The sequence below is a fragment of the Onychomys torridus genome, chromosome 21 (genome assembly GCF_903995425.1).
Source record: "Onychomys torridus chromosome 21, mOncTor1.1, whole genome shotgun sequence".
Classification (NCBI taxonomy): Eukaryota; Metazoa; Chordata; class Mammalia; order Rodentia; family Cricetidae; genus Onychomys; species Onychomys torridus.
In genome coordinates, this window is record NC_050463.1 from 14,312,374 (window position 1) to 14,324,424 (window position 12,051).

Sequence of the window (12,051 nt, forward strand, 5' to 3'; positions counted from 1 at the left end):
TTACAAGTAAACAAAAAACTGGTGACATTTCCAGGTTCTTTCTTTCTTTCTTTCTTTCTTTCTTTCTTTCTTTCTTTCTTTCTTTCTTTCTTTCTTTCTTTCTTCCTTTCTTTCTTTATTGTGAGACAAACTCTTGGTTACACAGTCCAGTCCAGGCCTGCCTCAAATTCATCATCCTTCTGCCACAGCATTCTGAATGTTGGGATTAAGGATATGTGTTACTATGCCCTGGTAGTTTTGCTTAGATTATCTAACAGGGTGACTATGCTGCTTCTATGAAAGCCAACTTGATTCTTTTTGAAGTATTGATCATCCATGTAATAAACTGTGTTCCCCTTTAAGTGTCTTGGTATACCCTCAGGTTAGAAACACATGCCAAATGAATTTAAAATCTGCTTCCATAGTCGTCATTTCAGAATCACTTTCCATTTCTTGCTAATACTAATTTCCTGCTCACTTCCTGCTGTGGCTGTTTCTTGACAATATAGTGCTGTTAAAAAATTAACAGTCCAATATAGGTGTAGATGGAGAGCTTAAGAATCTTTTCACATAAACACTTCGGCAAGGTAATGAACAAAGAGCTGTGGAAAACAGCAGCTGTGAAAAAGTTAAATATATTGTCAAAGTAGGTCATTTTGTATTCTACTTAAAGTTCAAGTAGGCCAAGGAATATTTTTATGCTGAATGAATCCTGTCCTATCAAATGCAAACCAAGTCTCCAGGGAAGCATGATTATGTAGCCAGAGGGCATATGCTAAGAGGTCAATTGACTCTTTTCTCAGGTTATGATCATCATTAATAATAATGGATATTCTGTTCTGGGACTGAGGTAAGGGCATACCTTTTTATTGTCCGATTGATGCTACTGAACATAATAGAGACATTTGTATGGGGACCTGAGGAGCATCTCAGGAAAGGTAGCCAAAGAAGGTCACATCGTCTATGTGCCAACAAGGATGACCTGGTACCACCATCAAAGGTATTTAGTTGGAGTGTGAGTCAGAGGGAAGATGTTCGTGATGGTTTTGTATTAGTCATTTATCTACTTTCAGTATATGCTCTTTCCATAGACACGAGTTTTCTTATATTACTTCATCTGCACGAGACAAAAAGGTGAAATTAAAATGGGGAAAAATGACAAAGCCTTCCACTGCAGGAACAATTAGGACACAAGTTGTAGAAAACAAAGTGTGGGTGAAGCCCAATGTCGCCAGTTCTGCACAGCACAGAGGATGTGCTGTGGCTCCAGGAGACCCAGTGCTCAGTGGGGTCTTAGAGAATAAGGAGCTGGTGCTTGTGGAATCATTGAATTGAAGACTAAGAAAGCAAAAGCTGGAGCTGGCCAGAGAAAACAGATGCTTGAGGAGAACTGCCTGCATTTCCAATGCAGTGGATGAAAGGAGCAGATCAGGAATGGAGGAGTCCCAGCCGTAATAACATGAAGGACTGAGGAAATGAAAAGAGAAGACAGACAGAGAGCTGATAAGATTGAGGACAATGGACTTTACGTACCATATAGAATATTCCAGAAACCTTGTATGGTGTTAGAATTGGTTGACGATTGAGGGAAAGAGATCCCCAAAGAGGAATGGTTGAAACAGACTAGAAATATATATATATATATATTTATATTTATATTTATATTTATATTTATATTTATATTTATATATCATATACAAGTCTGGGTTAGCACTTCAAGGCTTACTCATTGTGATATAATGATGATTCTTCTGTCTTGTGTTCTGTATGTTGATATGACCACATCATCATATTTATAAAAGTAGAAATCATGACAAAGACAAATGGTGCATGTAATACTTTTCTTGAGGACGGTTCTATGAAAATGCCATTCAGTATTTCTGCTTTTCTTCCACTAGCTGGAACAAAGTTTCTTAAACTGTGAGCCATGATCCATATAGTATATCACATAACTGATTATGGGGACTCATAAAATTTGGCAACAGTAAAAGTTTCCTGAACATGCAAGGACAAGAAATCAACTGCAAATACAACAAATAAAGAATCAGATATTTCAACCAAGCACCAGGCTGAGCTCCATGATTCCAGATGAAGAGAGGGAAGAGGGATTATATGAAAAAGGAGGGGTCAAGATCATGGTGGGGAAATCTACAGAGACAACTGAATCAAGTTTATAAGAACTCACGAACTTTAGACGGACAATTGTGGAACCTGCATGGAACTGGACTAGACCCTCTGCATGTGAGAGACAGCTGTGTAGCTAGGTCTGTTTGAGGGGCCCCTGGCAGTGCAATCAGGATCTATCTATGGTACTTTCTTGATACTATTACCTATGGTCGAACACCTTGCTCACCCTTGATACAGGGGGAGAGGCTTAGTCCTGCCCCACTGAATATACCAGGCTTAGCTATCCACCCATAGGAGAACTTTGGGAGGAAGTGATAAGAGGTGGGTTGGAGGTGGGGAAGTGGGAGGAGGGATAGGGAGGGATCTAAGGTTGGTATGTAAAATGAATTAAAAAATTAAAAAAAAAAGAATCAGGTATTTCTTCCAGCATCTTCTGTATTGCTTCATATGACTTTACTACAGCTTTGAATCTCAACACAACATATGACTTTTGCACTATGCAAGATATCATACCATGCCAATCACTCCAATAACTAGTACATGAAAAATCATGGCTTAGTTCAGGACTATCATACATTACAAATTACAGTGCTTTGCCATGCATACAAAGATTGTTACTCTGGTAAGAACAACATGGTTTATTTATGGAAAGCAAAGACTTCATATTTTTATTGTGCTAGACAAACAACTGTATTCATCTCATTAATGTATAAGACTGCTTTTTTCCTTTAGTAAGTGGTAAAGTATATATGTGTGTATCAAAGAATTCTTTGATATGTGTATAGCAAAGAATTGCTTAGCAATGTATTTCTTTATGATTCCTTATCAGTAAGTTTTGATTTGTGTACCTATGTCATATGCCTGTATACCTGAGATCAGATGAAGATTTCTTAGGCAAAAGAGGTTACAAGTGGAAAAAGTTTAAGAAAAACCTAGATTAGAGCCTTGTCAAATGAACATACCTAGTAAAAGTGACATTGAATAATGCAATTTTAGTCTAGGCATGCATGTAATCAATTAAAGTGGCAGTGGGTAATTCTTTTATAGAGGTAAAGAACAGGACTTGGGAGACAGTTCTCTGGTATAGTTCTAAAATGACCGAATGCATTTTAAACATACAGGCTAAAATGAGGTCCAGTGATTCATCATTACACATTGTGAGTCAAGAACTCTCCTTGTCTTTGAGGAGCTGGAAATCTGAGTACAAATGACAGAGAATTCATGTGAAAATCAATTAGCAATTGGTATCCTAGGATTTGAGCATTTTAGACATGCATACAACGTATTTTGATGGTTCTCACTCTCCATTCCCTGCCCTAACATTCCACACCCACCCTGTGCCCTCAGTTCTCTCTCAGATTCAATTTCGTATCTTCTTTTAAAGTCTTTTAAAAATGGTCCACCAAGTCCAACTTGTGCAGCCCATATATATTCATGGGGGTGGTCAATCAACCTACAGGACCTATACCTTTAAAGAAAATTGAGGACCCCTGTCCCCGCCACTTCCACTAGCAGCAAATAACTGTTCATAGTTCCAATGCTTGCAACTGGGGTTTGTGAGCCTCATCCTACTCCGTGTAGGAATGTTGGCTGGCCTGATCTCTGACAGGCCTTGTTCAGACAAGCACAGCTTCCATGAGTTCTTAAACGCAATGTTCTGTCACATCCAAGAGATACTCTTTTCCCTGCAGTTTTCCCCAACATCTGGTTCACACAATCTCCCCACCTCTTCTTCTGTGATGGTCCCTTAGCCCTGAGGTGAGGGAGGATGTGATTAAATGTTCCATTTATGGTTTAAAACCATACAGAACCTTATTCTGTATTTTAATGGCTGTCTGCTGTACACAGACACTTCTGTATCAGGTTTGAGGGTTACTCTAATCTATGCATATGTAGTTATGAATTATGAGAGCAATTTCCTACTATGTCCACTTCTCCAATAATCCTAGTAGATAAAGCCTGGCATCTATGAACTCCACAGCTATGGGTTCTTGACCAGGATTAGAGTACTAGGCAATGTTTCCTCCTCTTTGACGGGCTTTGAATCCAAGCAAAAACCTATTACTTACTATCATAACATTATGTCATTATTGCCCTCACAGGCATAGCTTGCCATACTGGTTGTTAGTGTTACTGGCAGGGTTCACATCTAGGTGTATCTGTTAATGACATTTCCCCCCACCAGGCTACTTATGAACTTTTGGTACTTTTAAAAGGGGAAAGAAGCATACGAGGCATCCTTGAGATTCCTAACTGCTATTCTAGGTCTTTAAAACAGAGATTCAATTTCTACAACTTCATTTTCACAGCACATATTATACATGAAATAGAATAAGAGAGCATGAACTTGTCTGTTTTATGGTACAAAAACATGCCTGGATCTCATTAAGAATTTCGGAAAACTGAACTTTAGTAAGAAGAAATCAAGCCCCTGAGAGAGAGCTCCCATTAATTAATTAAACATTACTCTGGTTTAATGTAACAGACAGAACTTTTTGGCATTTATCGTGTGTGTGCACACACATATGTGTGCCACAGCTTATATGAGGAGGTCAGAAGAGAACCTGCAGGAATTGGATCTCTCTTCCCACCACATGGGTTCTAGAGATGAAACTCAAGTCTTCAGGTTTGGTAGCAAGTGGCTTTACCCACTGCACTATCTCAGTGGGCCCTAAGTAGGTTTTCTTTTTCCTGTACAGATTCAATGCCAAAGAAATAAAGAGATTCAAATATAGTATGGACATGATTTAACAAATTCCTTACCACCCTTGGTGTCCCAGAACTGTTGGGAGTAGAGTTGGCTTCAGTCTCAGAGAAAGATCTCTGTACTTAGGGGTCAAAATATTACTTTTCTGAGTTATCACGACAGAATCAGACATGAAAAGTGCCAAATGGTTCTCCCCTACACAAGAACTGAAAGTTAGGATGTGAAGAAGCCCTGGCTTTGAAGTGAGTAAAATCCCATTGGAAACAAAGTCTTATGTTGATAATAGCAGAGGATTTCAGAGTGAACTGAATGCGACAGGATTGAGACTCGCAGTCTTAACCCAAATGGGAAAACAAACACAAACTGGTAATCTGTGTATGTGCTGTAGTTATTAGCTTAGCATTTGGGGGGACTCCTGACTGTGATAACAAGTATATCTCTGCTCTTGGGCCTTTCCCTCCTGTTGGGTTGCCATGTCCAACTCTGATATCTTTTTCCATCTTATTATATTTTATTTTGTCATTTGTGTTGTTATCTCCTGGAAACCTCTTCTTTTCTAATGAGATACAAAAAGGAAGTGGTTCTGGAGGGGAGGAGAGTGGAAGAAACTGGGAGAAGTAGAGAGGGGGGAAACTCTAATACATTATATGAGAAAAGAATAGATTTTCAATAAAAGAAAATATTCCCTGGAACTTGACACTCATGAATAATTGAATTGGTCTGGACTAAAAGCCTTGCAAACTGAATAATGCTTTAAGTGGGAAAAATTAACACAACATAGGTCATACAAAATCCAACAAAAATGATTTAAAAAAAAAAAGGGCTGACCTATCAGAATGTAGGTAAGAGCAAAATCAAGGTCATGATTGGGCAAGAAGAGCAAATAAGAATTATAGACTAGAAGTTTGAGGTTCCTCACCTGCAGATTTGAAGTGAGTGGTAGAACAGCTTTGGATGTTAATGGTGTCTGTGTTCTCTTTTTCCTACCACAATATCTGGTAAGTGAGATCAGAAAGGGAAGGCTATGTAATACTCAAAATTCTGCTTGGCCCACTGTTTCCACAGAATCCAAACCATGACCATGTGCTCCTGGGTCACAGAATGTAAGTTCCTTAGTCAGATACAAGGATCAGGTTTGTTTGTATCTGTGTAGCCAATGCTTTGTCACATAAATCTTACAAGAAGGAAAATTATTGGGTGTTGAAAATACACAATCCTCTTAGAAATGGATTATTACAATAAGGAAGCACACCACTATAGGAATGTAAGTGAAAAGCAGAGCTACTTCTCCACACAGGTGAGGCCCACAGACTCAGGCTTCTTTTTTCAGAACAAGGACCATGACTGAGGATGGAAGGGCCTACAAGAGACAGGAGCATAGCCACCGTCAGGTTGTCATAGGTCACAGGAAAGTCTTTGAGGTCAAATTTTCAGGTGACATTTCAGTTTTAGCTTTTCTTTTAAATGTGAGTTTTCTGCATCACAACTAAAAGGTGTGCTTGCTATCATCTATCTATCTATGTATCTATCTATCTATGTATCTATGTATCTATCTATGTATCTATCTATGTATCTATGTATCTATCTATGTATCTATCTATGTATCTATGTATCTATGTATCTATCTATGTATGTATCTATCTATCTATCTATCTATCTATCTATCTATCCATCCATCCATCCATCCATCTATTCATCCATCTATCTATCATCTACATTTCAGTTTTTGGTAGAGGAAATTTGCTGACAATGTATTTGCTTTTCCCATTTTTTTTCCTTCTGGCTTTATTTGAATGGTTTGTCTTGGTGCTCATTTCATATGCAGCATGTTTTTGGAAGATTTGTGTATTTAATTCATTTGACCAATACTGAGAAATTTGTCATTACTTCCTTAGATATCCAAGATGTATATTAAGTTCAATATGTACTTATTCTGTTTCACTAGCAGTGTGTTCTGGATAATTTCTTCAATTATGTAATCCAACACATTGACTCTATATGTCTATATTTAATAGGCTGTGAAATATTTATGCATTTGTATATATATATATATATATATATATATATATATATATATATGTACATAGATTTCTTTTTACTTCAGTATTTCTTATATTTTAAATATAAGTTTTTTAATAAATTTATTTATTCATTTATTTTATATACTGGTGCAGTTTCCCCACCCTCCTCTCCTCCCAGTCTACTCCCTTACCTCACCTCTGTTCCTACCTCCCAATTCTCTCTTCCTCCATTTCTATTTAGGAAATGGTGGGTGTCAACAAAACTTGGCATATCAAGTTGCAGTAAGACTAAGCACCTCACCGTGTAATAAAGCTGGGCAAGAGGACCTAGTATGAGGAGTAGAGTCTCAAAAGCCAGTAAAAGAGTCAGAGACAGCCCCTGCTCCCACTGTTATGAGTCCCACAAGAGAACCAGGCTATACAACTTAACATATATGCAGAGTGCCTAGGTCAATCCTGTGCAGGCCCCCTGGTTGTTGGTTCAGTCTCTGAGCCCTTATGAAGCCAGGTTAGTTGATTCTCTGAGTTTTTTTTGTGGTGTTCTTAACCCTCTGGCTCCAACAATCCTATTTCCTCCTTTTCTGCAGGATTTCCAGAACTCTGCCTAATGTTTGGCTATGGGTCTGCATCTGTTTCCATCAGTTATTAGATGACACCTCACTGATGACAATTGGGCTAGGAACCAATGTGGTCACAGGAGATGGCCAGATCAGGCTATGTATCTGCTCTTGCTAGGAGTCTAAGCCGGGGTCTTCCTTGTAGATTTTTGGGAGATTCCCTTGCATCAGGATTTTAGCTGATGTCAAAATGTCCCCCCTTTGGTACCTCCCAGCCCATCATCACTCATGTTCCTATCCCAACCCACCCTAAGTCTACTCATGAAATCTCTTCTATTTCCCCTTTCCAGGGTAACTGGGTATCCCATCCCCCATGAACTTTCCTTGTTTTCTAGTCTTTCTGGGGCTGAGATTGTAGTATGGTTATCCTTTATTTTATAGCAAATATCTACTTATGATTGAATACATACCATGTTTGTCTTCCTTGGTCTGGGTTACCTCACTCAGGATGATTTTTTTCTAGTTCAATACATTCATCTTCAAATTTCCTGGTATCCTTGTTTTTAACAGCTGAGTAATACTCCATTGTATAAGTGTATGTACCACAATTTCTTTATTCATCCCTCAGTTGAGTAACATCTAGGTTGTTCCCAGCTTCTGCCTATTACAAATAAAGCTGCTATGAACATAGCTGAGCAAGTATCCTTGTGGTATGATTGAGCCTCCTTGGAGTATATGCCCAAGAGTGGTATAGCTGGGTTTTGTGGTAGGTTGACTCTCAGTTTTCTGAGAAACTGCCACACTGACTTCCAAAGTAGCTGTAGAAATTTCTACTCCCACCAGCAATGGAGGAGTGTTCCCTTTGCTCCACATACTCTCTAGCATGAGTTGTTGCTTGTGTTTTTAATCTTAGGCATTCTGACAGATGTAAGATGGAATCTCAGTCTTTTTGATTTGCATTTTCCTTTTGGCAAAGGCTGCTGAACATCTCCTTAAGTGTTTCTTGGCCATTTGAGATTCTTCTGTTGAGAATTCTATTTTTTAGTTGGATTATTTGGTTTGTTGATATAGAGTTTCTTGAGTTCTTTATCTATTTTGGAAATCAACCCTCTCTCAGATGTGCAGTTGGTGAAGCGTTTTTCCTATGCTGTACGCTGCTGATTTATCCAATTGACAGTGTCCTTTGCCTTACAGAAGCTTTTCAGTTTCATGTAGACTTTCTGTTGTTTGAATCCAGGTTTAATCCATGGTGGTCTAATAAGATACAGGGGGTTGTTTTGTTTTGTTTTTGTTCTTTTGTATCTGTTGAGACTTGCTTTTGGAGAAGACTGTATGTGGCACTGAGAAAGTGGTGTTCTATGTGTGGTTTAAGCTTTAGTAATGTTTCTTTTACAAATGTAGGTGCCCTTACATTTGGGGCAAAGATGTTCAGAATTGAGACATCAAGTTGGTGGACTTTTCCTTTGATGAATATGAAATGCCATTCTCCATCTCTTTTGATTAATTTTGGTTGGAAGTCTATTTTGTTAGATATTAGAATAGCTACACCAGCTTCCTTCTTAGACCCATTTGATTGGAAAATCTTTTTCCAGTCCTTTACTCTGAGATAATATCTATCTTTGATGTTCAGCTGAATTTCTTGTATGCAGCATGATGAATCCTGTTTTCATATCTAATCCATTAGCCTGTGTCTTTTTATTGGTGAATTGAGTCCATTGATATTGAGGGATATTAATGACCGATGATTGTTAATTTGTTGTTGTTGGTATTGTGTGTGTGTGTGTGTGTGTGTGTGTGTGTGTGTGTGTGTGTCCCTTCTTTGGGTTTTGCTGGTGTGAGATTATCTATTGCCTGTGTTTCTGTGGGTGCAGTTAACTTCCTGGGGTTATAGTTTTCTTTCTAGTACTTTCTGTAGGGCTGGGTTTGTTAGAATTTGACTTTGTCATGAAATATCTTATTTTCTTCATCTATAGTGATTGACAGTTTTGCTGAATATAATGGTCTATACTGGCATCCATGGTCTTTTAGAGTCTATAAGACTTCTCCATTGAGAAGTCGAGTGTGATTCTAATAGGTCTGTCTTTCTATGTTACTTAGCCTTTTCCCCTTCTGACATTTAATCTTCTTTCTGTGATATTTAATATTCTCTCTTTGTTCTGTATGTTTAGTGTTTTGATTATTACGTGGCAAGGGGATTTTCTTTTCTAATTGAACCCATCAGGTGTTATATAAGCTTCTTGTAGCTTTCTAGGCATCTATTGTACTCTGTTGCTGATGCTTACCCAGATTTGCATTTCCAGGATTCCCTCCATTTGTGTTTTCTTCATTGCTTCTATTTTCATTTTCAGGTCTTGAACAGTTTCCTTTATATTTTTTTTCTTGGCTTTCTTTTAGGGATTTATTAATTCCTTTCAATTTTGTGTTTGTCTTTTCCTCAACTTCTTTAAGGGATTTGTTCATATCCTCTTTAATGTCCTCTATCATCTTCATAAAGTAATTTTTGTGCTGAGCTCTGTTGTAGGATAGCTCGGTTCTGGTGATGCATTGTTGCCTTTTCTGGGTTGTGGGATATGGAGCCCAGGGGAGGAGGTGGTAGGTGATGTCTTCCCTGGGCCTCAGGTACAACTGCAGGGGGATATGTCCCTAGTGTGGAGTCTGTTATTGAATATGTTCCTACACTGGTGTTTAGGCATCCAGATTTGGGGTGCTTATAGGTCTAGGTGTTGATTTCTTTGTATGTCTTTGTTAAATTATTGTTTTATTTCTTGGTTTCTCTTTCCTGTCTGGTCTTCTGGCTCAGAGACCACATCTGCCTCCAGAAACACAAATAGGCAGGCTACCAGTGGACCTTTTCCACTCACTCAGTGCACCCAATGTCAGCTATCTTCCTCATCACTATAGCCCATCCCCCAACTCTGACAGAGATCCCCTGCTTCACCAAAGGCCAAGCTAGCTGCCAGAAGTCTAGCTCCCAACTTGGACAAGAGGTCTGGTGACTAGCATGTCTTCAGGTCTAGTAGGGTGTCCCCTCTGGGGATTTTGAAGCTAGAGGGCCCTAGATTCCCCCCTTGCCTCTGGTAAAGCTAATGTCTTCTTCCAAATTTGAGGACCAGGATATGAAGCCCAGGGAAGGAGGTGCATACTGAGGTCCCTAGATCTGGACTGGCCTGGGGTCCCTAGTTTAGTGTTTTGATTATTACGTAGCAAGGGGATTTTCTTTTCTAATCTAACCCATCAGGTGTTATATAAGCATCTATTGTACTCTGTTGGTTATGCTAACTAGTCTGGCCTCCAGTACAACTGCCTGTGCTGGGGTCCCCAGGTACAGCCTGTTCTCCACTAAAGCTAAAGTCTTCTTCTAAAGTTATATACCAGTATATGGAGCTGTGACAGGGGCGTAGGGGGAGAGTGTGCCATCTGGGCTTGTTTGGCAGGCTTTAAGGAACATTACTGGGCAGAGGCAGTGTCTTATCTGGGGTCCCTAGGACCAGCCTGGCCTCTTGTTAGGCTGCTGGTGCTGAGGGCCCTAGTATGGAGCTCAAGGGAGGAAGTGCAGTCTGGTGTTATTGGACAGGTTTTAAGGAGTGTTAGGGGGCAGTGTGTGGTGTCTTACCTGGGATTCCTAGATCCTGCTTGGCATCTGGTAAAGCTGAAGACTTCTTCCAAAGTAGTGGGCCAAGATAAGGGACCAGAAGTGGGGGTGCAATCTTGGGTTGTTGGACAGGCTTAAAGGGGTTTAGCAGGTGGTGGGTGGTATTTTCCCTGGGATCCCTAGGACTACTCTGGCCTCAGGTACAACTGTAGGGGGCTGTGATCCCTAGTGTGGAGTCAAGGGGAGAGAATACAGTCTGAGCATAAAGATATTTTTATAGTTAAGGTATATAATATTATGCTATGGAATAAATATGAGTGACAACTGATTATCATAGTGAAACAGCTAAAAGTATATCATTTCATGCATTTTTTCTAGTTTAGTGGCAAGAACAGCTAAAATTTCCTATATCAGTAGTTTAATTGTGGTGCATTTTTACTAAAGATTGTCTTCTTGTAGTTCATAAATATTTAAACTTGTTGATCTTACATATCTACTATGTTCTACTCTGTTTCTATATATTTGATGCTTTATCTTTAAATTTAGTTATGTCTTAAGAAGATTTAATTTTATTTTAGTTGATGCTCATATACGTGTCTGTGCAAATGTATGTGCATGCCTCCAGGGGCAAGAAGAGCGTATCAGATCATCCACAGCTGGAATTCCAGGAGGTTGTGAGCTGTTGCTGGTGGGGTTCTGGGAACCAGATTCTGGTCCTCTGCAAGATCAGTGTGTGCTCTTAACAACTGACACCTCTTCAACTGTCCCCTTCCACTTCTTATTGACTTTCCTTTTAAGCCTTTGGCAGTCTGTACCTATGAACCCATTATTTCCTTTTAATCATTCACTGCGTCATAATCTCAGATTAGGAATCATATCTCTTTACAGCTCTTCTGAAATTATAATGTCCCTGAAAATCAAATGAGTAATTACATTCCAGTAGGTCTGGCTTGGGGACTCTGGATGTGGGTCTCAGACTTGTTGCTAATACTGGCCATCCTCTGCCCACATGGATTTGAAGAGTATCTTCAGCTTCTGTGTGTGCTGACAACCGGAAGATTCTACCTG